The sequence below is a fragment of the Pongo abelii genome, chromosome 5 (genome assembly GCF_028885655.2).
Source record: "Pongo abelii isolate AG06213 chromosome 5, NHGRI_mPonAbe1-v2.0_pri, whole genome shotgun sequence".
NCBI classification, from domain to species: Eukaryota; Metazoa; Chordata; class Mammalia; order Primates; family Hominidae; genus Pongo; species Pongo abelii.
Genome location: NC_071990.2, coordinates 66,140,177 through 66,163,230, shown reverse-complemented (window position 1 = coordinate 66,163,230; position 23,054 = coordinate 66,140,177). Strand labels below are relative to the sequence as shown.

At 33.6% G+C, this 23,054-nt stretch overlaps 1 protein-coding gene across 1 annotated transcript in view; it reads left to right on the top strand.

Moving 5' to 3' along the window:
* The first annotated feature begins 635 nt into the window (after positions 1-635).
* EYS (eyes shut homolog) overlaps positions 636-23,054 on the top strand; it is a 1,986,267-nt gene continuing 1,963,848 nt past the window's right edge. Inside the window, 1 exon segment of the mRNA NM_001374351.1 lies at positions 636-678. The gene's annotated coding sequence lies outside the window, so the exon portion shown is untranslated.

Sequence of the window (23,054 nt, the reverse complement as noted above, 5' to 3'; positions counted from 1 at the left end):
TCTTTATTATAGTCCCAATAATTCTTCTTTAGAAAAAGATAGATTCTGCATTACTTCTTTTATAAAGATCATCATAGAATCAATAAGTAACATACTAAAATCATTCTTTGCATCAGCAGGCCCCCTTTCTATTCTCTTATCCTGACAGCCTTTGCTGTACAACACCATCTGAGGTTGTTACTAAACCTTCAGCATCAGGTTTCCCTAGCAACAGAAAGCCTTTTTCTTTCTCCCACTGTCTGTATATGACATTTTTACCAAAAAAAAAAAAAAAAAAAAATTGTAATAATCTCTAAAAACACAAGAAAGCATTCAGACTGAGACATATGAAGTTAGCAATGAAAATGGTGAGTTACAAATAAAATAAAGAATAATTAAATTGTAGAGAAGTATTTTGCTTATGGATTTACACAAAGCTCCAGATGGTGATTTGCTATATTCATCTCCAGATTAGCTAAATAAAGGCCAGGACTTATGTCAGCCTGCACATGGCTTTAATGACTTTACCTTTATACTGCAAAAGGTTAAGGCTTTTAGTCCTGTTTCAGAAGCCACATATAAAAGAAGTTTATTGGATTAGGCTTCTGAGAAACAAAGTGATACACACTAGGCATGTCCAGACATTAACTGTAATCAGAAGCCTCCTAGGGTTGCAAGCCTCCTTTGCTAATGGTTGGGGTAAGTTATACTTGATTCCACCTAGAAATTATTTTTCTGTTACTAGATAAAAACACTGCCTAGCTGACAACAACTACAAAGATCTCTAATTATAATCATAAGCATTTCTTTAACCAGTTATTTTTACTTATTATATACAAAACATTTTCACTAAATTTTCTCTGTCATTTGCTTAAGGATATTCATTGTGTTTGAATCAAGAACAACATGTGCTTTATATTCCTTGGATATACAAAGAATATAATTTTCACCTCCTTTGAGATACAGGATCTGGGGGATTGCTAGAGAATCTTTATTTAGTCATGAAGTACTTATGATTGCTTTCGATTTTTAAGGTTTTCCCCCATTGTCTGCCAGCATATACATAGGGCCATGAAATGTCAATTGCAAATGAAATTGTATGATTTTTCGGTTTGTTTAGAAAAGGTTTTGGCCATAAATCTAGAGATACTCATACTAGTTTTGTTGGAGGTGATGTTTATTCTCATGTTAATGATCAACATTTTTTTCCTCTTCGATGGCACTGTGAGGATAGTGTTTCCTTTGTACGCAGTTGTTTATTTAAGTTTTCTTACAACTGGTCAGATATGATGATTTTTTAACAGCTGTATTGTGATTATTTATTTTTAAAAAGAAAACGTAAAGGTGTTTCACAGGTACAACACTCTTACCTTATTAATACACTACCAATCTTATTTTATTATTTAGGAGATTTATGGTTCAATAAGATTTATTGGTTCTGTTTAATTCTTATGACTTCAATGAACTTAAAAATCTTTATTATTTAAATATTTCAGAAATCATGTATGTTGAACTATTTGTAATTACTTAGTATACAATATTAAAATGAGGGACCATTGCTTACCTTAAAGGTTAATGTTATTTTCAAAGTTGATTACATAATATTAGAAACTATTGATATATATACTCATATGTGTATATATACTCATATATATGCTCATATCATCTATATCATATGAGTATATGTCTATCAATCATTCTGCCTAAAATTATTAAATGTGATTTCATAAAATACATATGAAATGAATATTGAAGCATGCAACATATTGATATATATTATTTTGCCATTAATTTTGATATATATTACTTTGCAGTTAATTTTCATACTATATTTATATTATCAATTCTAACAAGTTTTTATTTAAAACTTAATATTTAGGTAATAATGATGTGGTTTATATTATTAGCAGGATTAAGGAAATACAATATTACTAGTGGATAAAGTGTGTTTTTATTATCAACAAAAATTGCAATTGTTAATAAATCAGATTTTTAAAAAATAATTCTCAGTTTTTAACTTAACAATTTTAATTGGCCTAAAAATGGCCCTTTTAAACAAAAGTGTTTGCAACACTTTACTGTTTAGAAAGGAAAAGGGCATTGATATTGATTTAATCCTAACTATACTCAATATTCGAGAACTCAAATGCCAAACCATGAAGAGACTTCCATGTTTGCAGTTGCCATAAATAAATGATAGACAAAATTTGTATAATTTTCTGCATTTTAACCAACTAGAGAATAACTTGTGAGCATAGGGAATAAGCACAGTGACCCTTTTCCATTGAATTACTAAAACCTAATACCAAGCCTTGATTTGGAGGCATTCAACAAATACTGAGTTAATGCATTAAAAAACAAAACAAAACTGTATTGACTTACTTGGTTCCACTTTCCCCTTCTGTAGCATCCTTAAAACAATAACAAAAAACTTAGGGAAAACAAAAAAGAAGAAAGGACCAAAAGAAATAAAACATTTCTGGTGAAGAGTGGCCAACAAGCCCTGAGTACATTAAACTATGCTTAGCTGTTCCATGAATAAATTTTCCTCTTATGCAGCCCAGATTCTTTGACTCTGGCCAAGCTCCTGCCCTAAATGGCAGTAGCCAAAGAGTTAATTGCTCCCCGTGAGTGCCCTAAGTTGTCAGGAACTAACCACTTAATAATCTTAATGAAAATCACGTATGCTTGCAGAGGCTCATAGTAACTTTCATGGTGCCCATATAACACTGGAGAAGGTGGTCTAATCATACAAGTTTTTGCTAGCCCAACTGATATAAATAAATGCCTATTACACTTCTCTATTATTGAAATAAAAAAGTGAAAAAAATACCATTTTAAGAAAACCATGTGTTCCCAGAGGAAATTATATTTTTAAATATAATAAAACTAACACTTCAGAAGATAACCCTGGAAAATAATGCTAAAGAAACAATTTTCATCTTTGAATGAACTGGAAGAAACAAAGATTAGAAAATGTGCCTCTGGTCATATTCCGGGTTTTGCCCCAAGAGAACTCAGAGAGTGAGTGCATCACTGCTGTGTAAGGTTTGGTGCATTTTACTTTCAAGGTTATGCTTATTTTCACCAAGTGCATTTTCTAATGATCAAAATAGTATTTACTAAATTCATGGTGCTAACTAAAATTTCTGATGAAATAGAAGGTGTCTATTCTTGAGTTATTATATTTTATCTATTTGGGAAAGCTACAGAGAAATCAAATATAACCGAATATTAAGTTATAAATGTATAACAGTCTATTATTTTTTGACAAGAAATAGAACCACATCAAAGTCTGAAGAGGTATACTCTCCATCAAGCACATATTCTTTCTTTGAACAAGTAAATGTAAACCTGAATTATAATTGTAACTTAACTTGTTGAATTTAGAATCTGAATCTGGAAAATATTAGCTTAGCAGAGTAATCGAGCATGGTCTGAAGTCAGACACACTGGTTTAAGACTATTAGTCTGTCACTCATTAACTTTGCAATTTTTAGCAAATGAATTTTCATAAAATGGAGATAATTTTTATGAAATGGAGACAATAGTACACATCTCATCTAGTTGAGTTGAAGCTTACATAAACTATTGTATGTAATGTGCTATGCACTGTATTTGTGAGCTGAGAACTCAATACATATTAAGGATTGTGAGTTATGTGATTTGCATGTTTTATTACACAAAGAAAGTTCAAAGCATCCACATGCACAATGGTGGCATATTTAATACGGGTTTGTTCCAGTGGAGTTTTTTATATCAGCGTTTACTCCTCCTTAGAATCTGCTTGGAGACTCTGCCTAATATTGCTTCCATGGCTCTTCTTTTCACCTTCCTTCTCAGGGACCCCCACTTTCAATTCACTCAGTCGTTCTCCAGACATGTTAATACTGTGTTTATCAGATTACAGCCAGATCTGACAGTCTTGGACAGCGTCTTTGAAGTGACTTTGTAGCACCATGCCAATCCATTACATAATGAATTTACAGTTAATTTTCAGAAACAATTCATTTTTCTCTCCTCAAGGTCTTGGGGAGAAGGTCATTAGATGTCCCAAATATCAATAAAATACTTTAATTGAGATAATGTGAATTTCTCACATTGTTAGTTCAAAATATTAATCAGATTTCTTCTAGGAGCTTTCTTTCATTACTTCTAAAGTATTAATTTATCATTCATAGAGTTATAACTTCAATGTAAATATAGATAATAGATAATTTTAATATTTTTAAATATAAATATAAATTCAATTTTTATATGTAGAAAATAAATACACATGGAACCAATGCACTTTGCTCATTCAAATTTTTGATAGGAATATATTCTCAATAAAAATGTAATATTAGCGTAAAATCTATTTTATAAGTTAATATGCAACTATTAAAATGGTTTATTCAACGTATTATTTACATTTTGGGATATAAGTCTGGAAATTAGCAACTAACATAGTTAAATTTATAAAAAAGAATTATTGCTCACATATTTTCTTATTATATATCTATCTATCCATGTATCTTTCTATGTATCTGTTTATGGTTTATGTATCTATCTGCCTGTATATGTGCATGCATTAGTCAGAATTCTCCAGAGTAACAGTACATATATATAGGGAGAAACAGTATATATATATATGTATATATATATATATATACATATATATATGTATATATATATATATACATATATATATATGTATAGAGAGAGAGAGAGAAAGAGACAGAGAGAGAGAGGCACTTTAAGGAATTGGTTCATGGGATTGTGCAGGTTGGCATGTCTGATATTTGCATGGCCAGCTGCTGAAGATCTAGGGAAGGGTTAATGCTGCAGCTCTAATTGGAAGGCAGTCTAGAGGCTGAATACTTTTCTTTTTAGAGGACCTCAGTCTTTTCTCTAAAAGCCTTAAAGTTATTGGATGAAGCTCACTAACATTGTGGAAGGCACTTTTCTTTACTCTAAGTCTCCTGATTTAAATGTTAATAACATCTAAAAAATTACCTTCATAGCAACATCTAAACTGATGTTTGACCAAAAAGTGGATACTATGGCACCATGGCCTAGCCAAGTTGACACATAAAATTAATCATCATTATGCGCACACACACACACACACACACACACACACACGTATCTATGTATTTATACACTGCCTTATATATTTTATTTTATTATTTATTTATTTATTATTTATTTTTTGACATGGAGTCTCACTCTGTCACCCAGGCAGGAATGCCCTGGTGCTGTCTCTTCTCACTGCAACCACCACCTCCCAGGCTCAAACGATTCTCCTGCCTGCCTCAGCATACCAATTAGTTGGGAATACAGGCAAGTGCTACCACGCCTGGCTAATTTTTGTATTTTTAGTAGAGACAAGCTTTCATCATGTTGGCTAGGCTGGTCTCAAACTCCCGACCTCAAGTAATTCACTCGCCTGGGTCCTGCAAAGTGCTGGAATTACAAGGCATGAGCCACCACACCTGGCCACCTTATATGCTTTATAAGCTAATCTGTTTTCTTGGTTATTACAGAAAATAAGTAAGCCAATCATCAAATTAATATAAACACTGTCATTAAGCTTAATGAGCTTTTTTGTTGTTCGTAAACTACAACTTATTTTGAAACACTGAAAATTAATGTAAAATTAAGTAGCTTCCGCAATTACAAATAAAATGTAATGAGAAGAAAAGATTCTTTTATTTTTGAAAGAAAATAGTCAAAGAAACAAAGTAGAGAAATATTCTCTCCAAAACATGGAAGAAATAACTGAGAGCCATTGAGGATATGGTAGGGCAGAAAACTGACCCTAATCATCTCCCTACCCCGTGGTTATGACGACTTGTTAAGCACATGTCAGTCATTTCCCCATAGGGCACAACATGTCGATATTAGCTCGTTAAATCTAAGTTTGGCTTCAGCTTGATGGTTAAATGTCCAATACTACCTTTGTGGGTTTGCACTGAAGTCAGAGAAATATGTTCAAGTATTAAAAGAATGCAACTCCAGACCTTATGAAATATTTCTAAACTGTGATATTACAAAGCTTCCTGTTCCAAAAAACTCTATCTCTCTCTCTATATATATATGCCCTTTTATTTATTTATGCAACAAATGCACTGTTAATATTCCCTGCACATTCTAGGTCCTGAGAAAACAGTGACAAATTAGACAACAAAAATTGTGAATTTTGTTAAGCTTTTATTTCTGGAGAGGTGTGAGAAAAAAATCAAGAAATAAATAAAGAAGAAAATAATAAATAATAAAAGCTATCCAGATAATTCAAATAGGATAAGAAGACATTGCCTGGGATGGTATTTTAGACTGGGTAGTCAGGAAGCAGCGCAAGTTAATGTTTAAACTGAGATGTTTATAACAGTGCAAGAGTATTATTGGTCAGTTGTTTTAAAATAATCATCTGACAGTTGTGTGAGGAGACTTGACTGCAGAGAGATGAGCAAGCGTGAAGGAGGATGATAATAGGGAACCTAGAAAAATGGACAGATTTATTTTCAGTTTTCCCATGTTCTTTCTCCCAGTATTAATATGACTTCATTTCTTCTTAGTGTTTGAATACTTATTCATCTGTGATTTATTTTGGCATAAGGAGTAAAATAGTCATTCGTGTTATTTTATGCACATAGGTAGCCTGTTGCCACAATCCCATTTATTCAATAATGGGAGAATAATTTTAAATATTTTTATATTCATAGTCAAATAAATTTTCCAATACTCCTTAAGGAAGAAATATATTTAAAAAGTACAGGCAAGGATTCCTCTCCTGGATACATACTCCTGAGAAATTATTGCAAAGATCTATACAAGGATGGTGTATATGGCATTAGGGAGTTGAAAGCAACCTGTGTATCCATCTCCAGAAGAATGGATAAATAAAATACAGTAAATCACACTATGAGATGCTGTATAGCAATATGAAACAATAAACCAGATATGTGACATAGATTGGTCCCCAAACAAGGCTGGATGAGTAAAGTAGGACAGAGATGGGATTTACAAAACCCTTAATGGAACTGAAAATACACAAAACCCACACTATATTTTACAAGACTATATCTATGCTGAAGAACATACAGCAAACACATTACAAATGGTTTCCTATGAAAGGAAGCAGATGGGATGGGGATTAAGAAATAAGGGAAAACCCAAACATGAAATGGGCTTTGTGTTGATGGTAATATGTTAACAGTAAGAAGAAATGTAAGGTGCATTCCAATTTCTGACATGGCAAATATAAAAAAGTATGCCTGAGGCTTAATGAATATAGTAAATATTATAGCTCAGTATTACGCACCAGAGGTTTAAAATATTAAAGAAGTAGGATCAAGAAAAACATTTAGATCAATACTACCATACAAATTAAAAGTTTTAAAAGTTAAAATAATTAAAGCATAATATTTTTAGAATATTTAACATATATGTAGCCACAGTATCCCCTTTTGGCCTTTGGATATTTCTGGTGTAGCCTACTTGATTCCTGGGCTTTGTTGTTTCCCAATTGTCAAAAGCTCTTGCAGACTCTGTTTCCTAATATCTATCATTAAAATGCTTTCCCTCTTTTTTCCATGTCACTGTCACGGTCTTAGTTTAAGTCCTGATTGTCTCTCATGGTTTCCTAATCGGTCCCCCAGGGTCCAGTCTTGTGAGCAGCTACGATGCTATGTGATCTCTCCAAAAGTGAAAATGTGATTATTTAACTCCCTTTCATAAATCCTTGTGATGTTTTAATATAGTTTTAAGGGAAAAATCCAAACTCAGCTTGGTTGGTTCATGGCCTTCATTAATAAGACTTTGAATAGGACTGTCCCTTTCCATAGTTCACCATTCACCTCCTTTGCCCAGTCATTCCAGCACTTGGGCTTCCTGTCATTTTACAGAAGAATGTTCATGTCTTCTCTCTCAACTGTTCGCTGATGAGTACCCCATCAGTTAAAAATCTCCTTGCCTTAGGATGAATAGATTACACACACCAGGTTATTTTGCAGCTAGTATACATGCTCATATCAGACTTTTTCTGTGAAATTGGGTACATGACTACTACTTACATCTGTTGGCTTATTTGTTTCCCTACCACATTGTGAACTTGTTCAAAGCAAGGTCTGCATCGTTCTTTTTTTTTTGTTTTGTAATTACCACTGCCCAGTATGAACCATAATATTGAGTGAAATTTGACAAATATTTATTCAGTAAGGGAAATTCATAATTAGTTTCAATTTTCAATTATATGTAAAATAGGGTTTCATAATTTTGATAAAAATACTTATAAAGAGGAATAAAATTATGCGAAACTTCATTATAAGCACAAATAAGCATCCAAAATATCATATCTAGCCATAGTAAAAATAATAAAACAGAAATATAGACATGATCTAAAACGAATACATATGCAAGTAGAAGATAATAAATTAAAATTATTTTCACTTGGCAAGAATCAAGTGCCATTGTTAACATTGACCAAACGGTAAGAAAAATTGGGAGAAATATTTATATAGGAAGTAAATCCAATTCATGAATAGCAAATAAAGCTCGTGATGACTCAAATGTGAAAACTCTGGTGATTTTGTTTTACTTATTGACTAGTTTGAAGAAATACACATTATGTTGTATCAGTTTAGAAAAGTAATTGTAGGAAAAGTAATCTGTTTTGAATAATATCAGGAAGACTGATTCTTTAGTTTTTCTTATGGTGAAACAATCCATGTTTAATGGTTTCTGTGGAGAATTTTAGAAAAAACTTCAAGAATTAACTAGCAAACACTGTGCTGATGCAAAGTCGTAGAATTTTAGTAAGGAAAGGTATATGAGGAAGTCAAAGGATAACATGTATAGACACCTGCAGCATGGTAAATGTTTTAGCAATTCATGTAATAGAAACCAGAAGGTGCCGTGAAATTCACAAAAAACAGTAGTGCACACCACGGTTGTGGTAGAACACTCAGAGGAAGATGTGGTATAACATCTGAGTTAGATAGAATCCATCTGAGTTAGATAGAATACAATTTCTAGATGCATTCTTCATTTTTTTAGCATCCTAAAAGTAAATGTGGATAGTTTTCATCAGCTCTTATCTCTTTTTGATTTATAATTCAAGAAAAAGTCTTATATTGTTGATATAACCTATAGTTCATGTTTAATCTATGCATTAATTATATAGGACCCACCAGTATTTTGAGTTAGCTACAAATACTTTTATTAGAGAATGTTGGAGAAATGTACTGCATTATGACAAAAACTTCATTAACTCTCCATGCTGTCTATTAATATTCAGAGATTATGCTTCTGAATTAAGCAATAAAAAAATTACAAATTTTAATGCAAGTCATCTATCTATGTACAGAAGATAAATATTTATTTGTGTCAGTGCTTAGGAAGGCAACTATTCTTTATGTATAATGATGCACCTTTGTCAGACAAATATTTCCCAGATATCATATTTGAAATAATACATCCTTCCCCCAGCATCTGACCTAAACCATATCCCTCTCCTTCCCACTCTGACACACATAAATATTACCTGACAATGTTTCATAGGAAGCTGATGAGCTAGGCAAGTCTTTAAGCCACTCTTTGTGAAATAAATGTATTTGTTACTTTGTATATTTTCCACTAATTGTGGTAGTACAGCAGTTTTGAAATGTCACGTATTGGCTTCATTTGTAGGTTCTGAAAATGTCTTCTTGTGCCTTATAAACTGTGACTAGGGATACAATTTATTAGGCAATGGGCATACTGACAGGCTGTGACTAAGATAGATGAAATGCCATGATGATTTCGTGTCTTCATTAACATATGCTCGTTATTAGTTCCATCGTCTAATTTTATAACTTCACAAGCCAGGCTCTTTCTACATTTAGATTAGTTGTTTTTAAATTCTAAATGCCTCAGACCCAATCGTTTGGTAAGAATTCATAAAGTGAAAAAATACTGTTATTTTCTTCTATTTTTAAGCTTGATTGAAAAGAATGCTTCTGTCAGAAATAAAATGCAGAGCTGTCGTGTTTTCTCTGTGGGCCTGCAAACATTTAGTTATTTTGTTTACAATGAGTCTCATAAGATTAGAAAATCAAATTGACAGATGATCAATGTCAGATCTACTGAAAGACTACCTGCACAAATAGAATACAAGATGAAACCTCAAATGGTCACTCAAGCCTTGATGATCCTGTGGACATTGTAAAGCATGCCTGCAGTAAACACTTAATGTAAAAGTGACTTTGGTGTGAATATGCACTTCACATGAATTTCACATTAGCTTGTGAAGAATAGTTTTAAAATGTCTAAAGTATACATGATGAAGTAGCTATTCATCATGATAAATATACATTGAGAATTGACTTTTTAATCTATATCATTTTAATTATTAGAGACTGTTAATTATAATAATTTTACAACTAAGAGACAAAACATACCTTTTTATCCAAAGTGAATTATCATTATATGTATATGTATACACACACACAAACACACAAAAACATATATGTGAGATATAAATGCCTCAGAATATATGTAATCTGGCTGCAGTTTGAATTTTTTAACTATCGAATCTTTTCATGCCTTTGGTATCCTAACAAAAACCAGACTAAGCTTACAAAATTCAATATGGTGTATTTTAAAAGTGAAGGCATATACTATTCGATAGCTCTTACCTTTAGCAGAAGAAACAATATAGATTAAGAATTCTACATTCTAAGTACTCTGGATGATTTTTAAATTTTCTTTAGAAATATTTTTGTCAATTTATTTAAGAAGTGCATAAAATACATTTCAAAGTTTAATATTTTATTTACAATGGCTTAAGTGATCTTTGAATTATTTATCATTATTAAAATAGCATTTCATTTTTAGGATGTGCAAGACTGAAGTAACGCCTTACCTTACCAGTGAGATAATTTATACTTTTATGTATTGTTATATAATTGAGAATTTGAAGAGATTTCCATATTCTTAGCTCCCCCTATATTTTGCATTAATTTGCCTTCATTTAATAATCTAGCTTATCAAAAACAGAGAAAGAGGTTTGTAATAATGATAGCAACTAAGAAAATCAAGACTACCATTAAGAACAACCACACAAAATGAATAAATGTACAAATAGTTTACTCTCAAAATAAATGATTAAAATCAGCTCAAAGGTACTAACTTCAAAAGTTGTCTAATATTCTTATAGCATATTTATGTAATATAGTTTGAAAACAACAAATTGTATTAATCAGTTTGCATTTTTAGCCAAATATGGTAAAGTAAATAAAGATGTTTAGATAAATAATATAGAAGTTTTTTAACCAGGAGTATGACATTTTTAAATATATCTCTGAGAATTTGCCAGAAAATGTTTAATCAGAACAGGCATACTGGCTCAGGAACCAAGGTCAGTCGTTTTGAAGAATACAACAGAATCTTTAACTTTCATCTCAGTATACACTACTGTAGGCAGACGAACTTTTGTTTTGTTTTATAGGATTGCTGAGTAGGAAAGAGACCTATTAGATTGCCTTTTATATATTCTCCTGCCAAAACAAGATAGATCATTCCCTCTAATCCCAGTTGAATTCTGGGATTTCATATGGCTTTAGAATAATTATTTTAGACCAAATTTGAGTAAAATGCTCAAGTTGCAGTTAACTTGTCATTCCTTAACACAGAACCATGTGTGTTTCTGTATGTGTTTGAATATTCACAGGATATAGAATAGCCAAATTGCTACTTCATAATTATATAACTATGTTTATATAGATTCATACTTGACTATAAAGATAGTTTTCTATAAAAGTCAACAGAAAATCAACTTTTTGACAGAGCCATATTGCCTGTATGTGCATGTATTTATAAAATGTTATTGTAGAAATAGTTACATATAAATATATATAACATTGCTAAGGTAGGCAAAGTAAAAAAAATAACTATTATTGACTCCTTGATATTTAATAGGCATCAACTTAATATGGCTTTGACCCAACTTCCTCTCCCTTTGTCCTTCACTGACTTCTACCATTCTCCTATTTTCCCACTGAAAACTCTTTTATCACATGATATATGAAGAAAAATCAAAAGATTACATTGGATCTGAGGTATATATCAAATTAAAATTCAATAAATGCAGTAGAATTTCTCAGAACACCTGCAGTTTAATAACAGAATTGTGTTTTAATTTTCCTCTTTACTAGCCATATACCTTCTGAGAGTTTCGGGAAATACTATTAATCCTACTGTAGTATTATTTGTCATAATCTCGCCAAACAAGGGTGATAAATACCATTAGTTGCCTCTTCTAATTTTGCAATCTATATTTAACTTTTCCCAGAGGTTTGTATTTTTAAAATATTACACACATAACTCTCTGTTGAAAATTTCTCAGTGGTGCCTAATCATTTAAGAAACAAAACGACACTTATTTCTACGTACATGGACACCTAATTTGCCCTTGCATATTATATTTCAATATTACTGAATGATATGTAGTTTTCTTGTAAAATTTATATTTTTCACAAATTATTGCCTCTGCTCTCTTTCAACTCTTCCTAAGCTTTCTGGTCTCACCTCAAATTCTCCTTCATTTTGAAAATTTTTATGACTTTATCAGGGAGATTAAGGAATTTTCTCTCTTAGTCATTATATCAAATTTTATACTTTATTAATAATTTTTCTTATGCAATACTGTCTTTTCTTGAGATTATTAAACACCTTGAAGGAAGAAAATGAACATTTTTCCTTTGTCTTCCCAATCTAACATAGCAGAGCAAACTATTGGCAAATATAAATGGCTAAGGGTTTTACAAAGTTTTTTTTTTTTTTTTTTTAAATCCACAAAAAGCCAATGGTTTACCTCGTTGCTAGTTAACATCATTTTGCACAAGTGCATCAATTTGCGGAAGGTGAAATAACCAGTCAGTGTTGGGTCTGGGATTCCAAGTCAGGCAGGCTGACCCCAGAAAATACACTGTTAACTATATTTATAGTTTTAGTTACCTGAGCCTCTTCTATACTACTGATTACACAAGGGCGATCTCTGCTTAGAAATTATAATCAAGAAGGAGTAATTTAGTTTAAACACAAATATTTGTTTTTTTAAAAATATACATGAAGAAGTTTCTTTTAACAATCACCAAAAACATTAAATTGCATCACAACTTCAAGAGACAAAAAAAAAATATGAAGAATCAAATGGCAATATGATTAAACTCCATAAGTTACTAAATTTAAAAATATTTACATACTAGTTTATGCAGAGTGCATATGTTTTATTATACATATATATATATATATATATATTTTTTTTTGAGATAGAGTTTTGCTCTTTTTGCCCAGGCTGGAGTGCAATGGCACAATCTTGGCTCACCACAACCTCTGCCTCCCGGGTTCAAGCGATTCTCCTGCCTCAGCCTCCTGAGTAGCTGGGATTACAGGCATGTGCCACCAAGCCTGGCTAATTTTGTTATTATACATAATTTTTAAACAATCATTTTCAGTTATAGAACAAAAGTTTCAGTCTTTTTATTGATCTTAGCTATTATCTACTTTCTTCATCCTCCTTGTGGAGGTTCTGTATTCATCAGGTGACTATAGCATCAAAATCAGGACATTCTTAAAAGTAGTAAACACTAAAGCAATTAAAATGAAAACAAAGGTCTAGGACAACCCATAGAAACCAGCAATGTACTGTGCAAGCTGAGATGGGTGCTTAGGTTTATCTATTGACCATTTCCTCAGTGTCTTATGAACCATTATTACACAAGACACATAGGATCTTCCATATCTCATTGCATTTACTTCATGTCTTTTTTAAAAAATTCAAATGGATTTTCTAAACTCAGATGCATAAAAGCAAGTTCTTACTCCTGTTATCCTTTCCTAATTTTCTCTGTCATTATCTTTATACTTAAAATTCTATAATTTTCCAAATCTTAATACTTCTCTAATATTGAATATCAGACTAGTGACTTCTGCAGGTTTTATCGTAAAAGAGTTTTTTTTTTTTATAACCTCATGTTAAAAATCAAGATGGTACTAGCAAATGTGTCCCTAAAATGCCAAACATCCTCCTTTCTCTTGCATTTTGTAAACCACCACTGGTACGGTTTTGTTGTAACTATGGCCCAAGACTTAAAAAAGAAAAAAAAAAAGAAAGGAAAAAAGAAGAGCGTTTGCTTTTGAGGGCTGTGTCTCTATCAGAGCTCTCCTACATGTTTTCTTCATTTTTACAAAGTTACAAGCTATATAAACTGTAAAATTATACAACATAAATTCATTGTAGAATACATAAGGAGAAAAATGGAAGAAAAGAGAGAGGAAAAAGGGAGGAAAGAGGGAAAAAATAAAACAGAAGTAAGGCTGTAGAGAGAAGAAAAGAAAGAGAAGGAAGGAAAACAGGAAGAAAGGAAAGAAGCGATGAAATCTATTTGACTTCTTGTTATTACTGGGAAATTTAATAGAATGCTTTATATTATTTTCTTGCGTAGTGCTACTTATGAAGACCATTTTACGAAGCTTTGTCTCACCTTGAAGTGTATGGTATTTATTTATTTATTTATTTACTTAATAGATGTCTGAGCATCTAGGTATCTCAGGAGCCAAGACCATATGAAAGAAGGGATCAAAAACTTACAATGTAATGGTGCAGTTATTATTTCCAAAATTCTAAAAAGTAAAATATAAACCTTCTCTATGAGTTAAAAATTAGCCTAGACTCTGTATCTTTCAAACAAAATATAATGCAAAGCATTGAAAATTGTCTTTCCACCTTTTTTTAAAATTGTAGAAATTTGAAAACATATTTTAAAGAATGACTTTCTTTCTCCAGAACTGGATAGTTCTACATGTTTATGAATATTACATGTTGTGTTAGAACCAAAAAAATTATATTTTTTAGTCCCTTTGTAGTTCCTTATGGAAAACAATCTTATGAATGATTAATTGGAAAACTATACTTTCCATTTATATTTATCATTGTAGTGACATCTTTTACAATTATAATATCACAAGGAAAAATGTATATCCACTTTTTTCATTACTAGGAAACAAGTATGAAAAGATCTTCTTTTAATGAACTAAGTACCTCAAATTAATATTTAGTGTTTTGTATGAATTATGTCAATTTTTTCATATTGTTTCTTTTTAATTTTAATTTATTTTTGTAGTTTTGGGGAGTACAAGTGTGGTATTATTATATGGCTATATTGCATAGTGGTGAAGTTCACTCCTTCAGCATAAACGTCACCGAAATACTGTACTTTGTACCCATTGGTAATTTCTCATTCGTCACCTCCCCACTTTCCAAGTCTCCTATGTCCATTATTCCACTCTCTATGTTCGCTGTTAACATTATTTAGCTCTTACTTACAAGTGAAAATATGCAGTATTTGACTTTCTGTCTCTGACTTTGTCACTTGGTATAATGGCCTCCACTTCCACCTAAAAGACATAATTTTATTCTTTTTTATTCCTGAGTAGTATTGCATGGTCTGTGTTTATGTGTACACATTTTCTTTATCCAATAATCCATCATTGGACTCTTAAGTTTATTTCATATCTGCTATTGTGAGAAGTGCTGCAATAAACATACAAGTGAGGTATCTTGTACTGGTGCCAAAACAGATATATAGACCAATGGAACTTAACGGAGGCCTCAGAAACAACGCCACACATCTATAACCATCTGATCTTAGGCAAACCTAACAAAAACAAGAAATGGGAAAAGGATTCCCTATTTAATAAATGGTGCTGGGAAAATTGGCTAGCCATATGTGGAAAGCTGAAACTGGACCCCTTCCTTACACCTTATACAAAAATTAATTCAAGATGGATTAAAGGCTTAAATGTAAGACCTAAAACCATAAAGCCCTAGAAGAAAACCTAGGCAATACCATTCAGGACATAGGCATGGGCAAAGACTTCATGACTAAAACACTAAAAGCAATGGCAACAAAAGCCAAAATTGACAAGTGGGATCAAATTAAACTAAAGATTTTCTGCACAACAAAAGAAACTACCATCAGAGTGAACAGGCAGCCTACAGAATGGGAGAATATTTTTGCAATCTATCCGTCTGACAAAGGGCTAATATCCAGAATCTACAAAGAACTTAAACAAATTTACAGTAAAAAAACAAACAACCCTATCAAAAAATGGGCAAAGGATATGAACAGATACTTCTCAAAAGAAGATATTTATGCGGCCAACAATTGTATAAAAAAAGCTCATCATCACTGGTCGTTAGTTAAAGGCAAATCAAAACCGCAATGAGGTACCATCTTACGCCAGTTAGAATGGCAATCATTAAAAAGTCAGGAAGCAACAGGTGCTGGAGAGGATGTGGAGAAATAGGAACACTTTTACACTGTTGGCGGGAGTGTAAATTAGTTCAACCATTGTGGAAGGCAGTATGGCGATTCCTCAAGGATCTAGAACCAGAAGTACCATTTGACCCAGTGATCCCATTACTAGGATATACCCAAAGGATTATAAATCATTCTACTATAAAGACACATGCACATGTATGTTTATTGCAGCACTATTCACAATAGCAAAGACTTGGAACCAACCCAAATGCCCATCAATGATAGACTGGGTTTAAAAAATGTGGCACATATACACCACAGAATACTGTGCAGCCATAAAAAAGGATGAGTTCATGTCCTTTGTGGGGACATGGATGAAGCTGGAAAGCATCATTCTCAGCAAACTAACACAAGAACAGAAAACCAAACACCACATATTCTCACTCATAAGTGGGAGCTGAACAATGAGAACACATGGACACAGGGAGGGGAACCTCACACACTGGGGGGCCTGTTGTGGGGTGAGGGGCTAAGGGAGGGATAGCATTAGGAGAAATACCTAATGTCAATGATGGGTTGATGTAGGGAGACCCCCCGAAACTATTGCTACGGAATAAAAGATGAAATGCTCCTGATTATTGCAAATACAAAATTGCATGCAGGATTGTGTAAAGACAATGCCAGGTTGGACTGCCAGAATGAGCCAACAGCGCGTGATGTGCTTCCCCCTGCAGAGAGCCTATGAATGGACGTGCAGTCAGGGAGATTTCATATCACCAAGATTCCTATCCCAGAAAAGCAGATGTTCATAGCTCTGGGAATGGAAGCGACCCTTGTGGAGAGCTTATAAACGGACGCATGAGGGGCGCCTGTCCATATGGATAAGATAGGGCTATAAACGCCCTCATCTTGCCACGGCTCTTCTAGGCCTCTTTAGGGTTAAGGCATACTCCCTTCTGAGAATTTCTGGTCTAACCGGTTGTCTAGCTAGCTTCACATCCTATTTCTATGGATTGTTTGTAACCAGCTTTTGCTGCAACTGTTACTGGTGATTAATATCTTGCTAATCATAGGTTATGGAAAGACTGTGTTTCTGTTTTAAGGCTCTGTTAGAAATTACTGATGCACACACTATATTGTAAATTCTTACCTGTGTATACTGTACTTCTGCATGCAGATGTTATATTAAAGAATTACTTCATCCCCATGTGACCATCTCACCTCATAATCAAATGATCCTAAATCCCTCACTAACCAACCCCCGCCCTCACTAAACTTAATAATAAATGCTGGTATATCCAGTGCATTATTGGCACCATGGGACTAGAAGGCGGTGACCCCCCCGGACCCAGCTTTCACTATCTTGTGTGTGTCTGTTATTTCTCGACCTGCCAATCCATCTGGGAACAAAGAGAGCGCCCCATTGCATTGAGGGCTGCTGGCCAGATCCCGCAATATCTGGCGATTATGGGTTGAGGGGTGCAGCAAACCACCATGGCACGTGTATACCTATGTAACAAATCTGCACATTCTGCAAATGTATCCCAGAACTTAAAGTATATATAAAAAAGTAGATTTTCTAAAGAAAGATCATATAAAGTTGAAAACAGGATGAAGCAGTAAAATACTTATGTTATTATTAAACATATCTATATTCATATGTATCACAGCAACTGAAAATAAAATAGGATTATTTTTTCTACTTTTCAATTTATCTTAATTTTTACACATAATTTTTTTTATTATTACACTTTTAAGTTTTAGGGTACATGTGCACAACATGCAGGTTAGTTACATATGTATACATGTGCCATGTTGGTGTGCTGCATCCAGTAAATCGTCATTTAACATTAGGTATATCTCCAAATGCTATCCCTCCCCCCTCCTCCCACTCCACAACAGGCCCCAGTGTGTGATGTTCCCCTTCCTGTGTCCATGTGTTCTCATTGTTCAATTCCCACCTATGAGTGAGAACTTGTGGTGTTTAGTTTTTTGTCCTTGCGATAGTTTGCTGAGAATGATGATTTCCAGCTTCATCCATGTCCCTACAAGGGACATGAACTCATCCTTTTTTATGGCTGCATAGTATTCCATGGTGTATATGTGCCACATTTTCTTAATCCAGTCTATCATTGTTGGACATTTGGGTTGGTTCCAAGTCTTTGCTATTGTGAATAGTGCTGAAATAAACATACATATGCATGTGTCTTTATAGCAGCAAGATTTATAAGCCTTTAGGTATATACTCAGTAATGGGATGGCTGTGTCAAATGGTATTTCTAGTTCTAGATCCCTGAGGAATCGCCACACTAACTTCCACAATGGTTGAACTAGTTTACAGTCCCACCAACAGTGTAAAAGTGTTCCTATTTCTCCGCATCCTCTCCAGCATCTGTTGTTTCCTGGCTTTTTAATGATCACCATTCTAACTGGTGTGAGATGGTATCTCATTGTGGTTTTGATTTGCATTTCTCTGATGGCCAGTGATGATGAGCATTTTTTCATGTGTCTGTTGGCTGCATAAATGTCTTCTTTTGAGAAGTGTCTGTTCATATCCTTTGCCCACTTTTTGATGGGGTTGTTTGTTTTTTTCTTGTAAATTTGTTTAAGTTCTTTGTAGATTCTGGATATTAGCCCTTTGTCAGATGAGTAGGTTGCAAAAATTTTCTCCCATTCTGTAGGCTGCCTGTTCACTCTGATGGTAGCTTCTTTTGCTGTGCAGAAGCTCTTTAGTTTAATTAGATCCCGTTTGTCAATTTTGGCTTTTGTTGCCATTGCTTTTGGTGTTTTAGACATGAAGTCCTTGCCCATGCCGATGTCCTGAATGGTATTGCCTAGGTTTTCTTCTAGGGTTTTTATGGTTTTAGGTCTAACATTTAAGTCTTTAATCCATCTTGAATTAATTTTTGTATAAGGTATAAGGAAGGGATCCAGTTTCAGCTTTCTACATATGGCTAGCCAGTTTTCCCAGCACCATTTATTAAATAGGGAATCCTTTTCCCATTGCTTGTTTTTGTTAGGTTTGTCAAAGATCAGATGGTTGTAGATATGCGGCATTATTTCTGAGGGCTCTGTTCTGTTCCATTGGTCTATATGTCTGTTTTGGTACCAGTACCGTGCTGTTTTGGTTACTGTAGCCTTGTAGTATAGTTTGAAGTCAGGTAGCGTGATGCTTCCAGCTTTGTTCTTTTGGCTTAGGATTGACTTGGCAATGCTGGCTCTTTTTTGGTTCCATATGAACTTTAAAGTAGTTTTTTCCAATTCTGTGAAGAAAGTGATTGTTAGCTTGATGGGGATGGCATTGGATCTATAAATTACCTTGGGCAGTATGGCCATTTTCACGATATTGATTCTTCCTACCCATGAGCATGGAATGTTCTTCCATTTGTTTGTATCCTCTTTTATTTCATCGAGCAGTGGTTTATAGTTCTCCTTGAAGAGATCCTTCACATCCCTAGTAAGTTGGATTCCTAGGTATTTTATTCTCTTTGAAGCAATTGTGAATGGGAGTTCACTCATGATTTGGCTCTGTGTTTGTCTGTTATTGGTGTACAAGAATGCTTGTGATTTTTGCACATTGATTTTGTATACTGAGACTTTGCTGAAGTTGCCTATCAGCTTAAGGAGGTTTTGGGCTGAGACGATGGGCTTTTCTAGATGTACAATCATGTCATCTGCAAACAGGGACAATTTGACTTCCTCTTTTTCTAATTGAATACCCTTTATTTCCTTCTCCTGCCTGATTGCCCTGGCCAGAACTTCCAACACTATGTTGAATAGGAGTGGTGAGAGAGGGCATCCCACATAATCTTTATCTGTTTATGTTTAGAATCTTTCTACTTAGAGGCTTGTTTACTGCTGGAAAAGTGAGGTGGTAATTTATTACAAAAGGTGGAAAAGTAGGGAGTTATTTGACCTTGATATGTCCCTAAACTATTCAGATTTTTTCTATTGTCATTCACTTCAGCATATGTCATATTTAAAGCTGGAAATTTCCAACTGGACTGTTATGTTTATAGATCCTGAAATATTATCTTGAGTTTATCTTTTTTCTTGCATATAGAACCTTGCTTTTTTAGTATGTAATTTTTCAAATACTGCTGTATTCTTTTTAAGTAGTCTCAGTGCTACTGCTCATAAATTATTCAGTTGCATTTTTTATGCTTTAAAGATGTATAAATTTAAATCTGAATATTTCTTTGTTTCAAAAACACAAGAACAACAATAATATGGCTAATGCATCATTTATCACTCATGCGTGAAACTAGTCTAGGTATAAATGTGTGACTAAAGAATTTATTATCCCTTTTATTTCTATAGAATAATTATACTTCTAATACTTTAAATTAAAAATAACATTTTTGTGTTCTAATAAAATCTATTTAAATAGCCTATAACATTTAAAAATCTCTGTTTCAATTTTTCATGTTGTCACCAAGCCCCATCAATTCTAGTTTCCAATGAGTATCTCTTAACTTTTACCAGTGTCAACACCCAGCTTCAGGTATTCATCATCTCTCACCTCATGTGTTATAATAACCTTTGTATTGGTTCTGTTTATGTATACAGCACATGGCTACTATTTGCCTATTAGGAAAAAATTCAGATGACAATACTTTCTTGCTTTAAAAACAACCCATTACCCAAGGGATAAATAAAAATTCCTTAGAATGATATTTTAAAGGTTCATTTGTATTTATCTTTCATTTTGTAGTTTGTTTAACAAACATATGAATCCTCCTATCCTCCCCATTTTTGTGTGCGCATATGTTATATATGTGGGTTTATGTATTCGTATGTGTTTGTGTGTGTGCTAGCACAAGCACAGAAGCATACACATGCATAACCACATAATCGCATCGACTCCACTACATAGGCCTCCTTGCTGTATGATCAAGGAGCCATCGGAGCACCACAAAGAAAATAATAATTACTAAAAAGTGACAGTGTAATAAATGGCTTTTGACCTTGGAGGAGGACTAATTTCAGTCTTTTCTGTCCCATATTTGATTTTTCAAGATGCAGAGGTAGACATCAGTGTCAATTAAGGGCTCTTAGCATCGTCCTGTGTGGAAGAGCCGGGAAGAACGCCAGAGAAAATGGGCTCTGATACAGTCTAAATAAAGACCTCTAGAGATGTCCCTTCAGGTTATCTTAAGCAGGAAAGAAAGGATTAGGTTTTCCGTCTGTTTGTTTGTTTTATACCTGCATCTGGCTACCATTAGATGTAGGGTGACACTGGGAAGAACATGATCTTTGTCAAGGCAACATTCTTCGGGTAGAACAATTCCTGAAGTTGAGGAAGAGCTGGAAATAATCTCGCAATGCACTTCCAGTAGATGGGGGAATAAGTTTCTCAGTCTTGAAAGGAGATCTGGGAAGCACACCATATGTTCTTCTGTACTTACCTTAGAACAGTGATGAAATATATTTGATATGAATTTAATGTTTAGAATATTAATTTGAGGATTGAAGGCATTAGAATTTTAAAGAGAATATATTGCAACATTGTTGTGCCTTTTAGAATGTGAATGACTCATTCAGTACATAAAAAATATAGATTACAAAGGAAAATATGAAATTTGGACATATTAACTGTCTTCTCTCACATATGCATGGAAACACACATTTCGCTGTAACTGAAATAAAAAGAGGTTAAAACATAACAAAAAGAGAATATTAAGGCAAATATGTCAAAGGATTAATACTCTTGCAACTGGTATATTGAACAGGTAATGAAGGTTGAACTCTATGTGATATAAATAGGAAAATACTTTAGTTTTCTCCAGACCTTGCCTTCAATTATACTCTAGTAAATTCTTTTTGCTGAACCTTAAGTCTATCTATTAGCTTTCCAATCAATTTCAATTAAAAGAAAATTTTTATTACGGTAATTCTGACACATTCAGTCATTAAAATGTCTAGTTTATATAAACAAAACTTCAATTTGACATCATAGTCGTAGCTTCTTTCTTCCCAGCACAGACTTGATTATTGATTCTAGGTTTTAAGAAACAATAGAGGAAGTGAGCAAAGGAATTAAGAGAAAAAATGCTGCTGAAATATGGCCATTGATATCTCTATGTGTCCATCATTCAAATTGAGGTTCTTCTTCATGTATCAGGCTTGCTGTTTTTTGGAAGTGCTACAGGGACTTTGTCCCTACTCACCAGTCTAGTATAGGCTATGCCCTTATAGAGTGACCCATGTGGAAACATTACTTCCATGTCTTATTACCCTCACTCTAACCCTATTATAGGTTGGACTACGTAAAAATAACAGGAGCCAGCCCATTATCCGCGTCGTCTCCTCAGGCCATAGAAGCCCTGTACATCTTTCGGCTGCCTGTTTTCATTCATAAGTTGGAGCTAAACATTGAGTACACATGGACACAAAGAGGGGAACAACAGACACCAGGACCCACTTAAGGGTGGAGGATGGGAGGTGGGAGGAGGTTGAAGATAAAAGAAAAACAAAAACAAAAGAAAACAACAAAAACAAAAAACTACTTATCAGATCTATGCTTATTACTTGGGTGATGAAATAATCTGAACACCAAAACCCCGTGACACACAATGTACCCATATAATAAACCTAACCATGTACCCCTTAAACCTAAAATAAAAGTTGGAAAAAAAAAGGACACATGTTTAACTGCTGACCCCTCTCTCCTCACCTTACCATGGGAAGTATCTCAAAACAGACTGCTGCTTTTAAACTTCTCCAGTGGAAAACAGCCCCTGGGTTCATGTTTATTACCAAATTCTCTAGAACACACACAAACGTGTATCA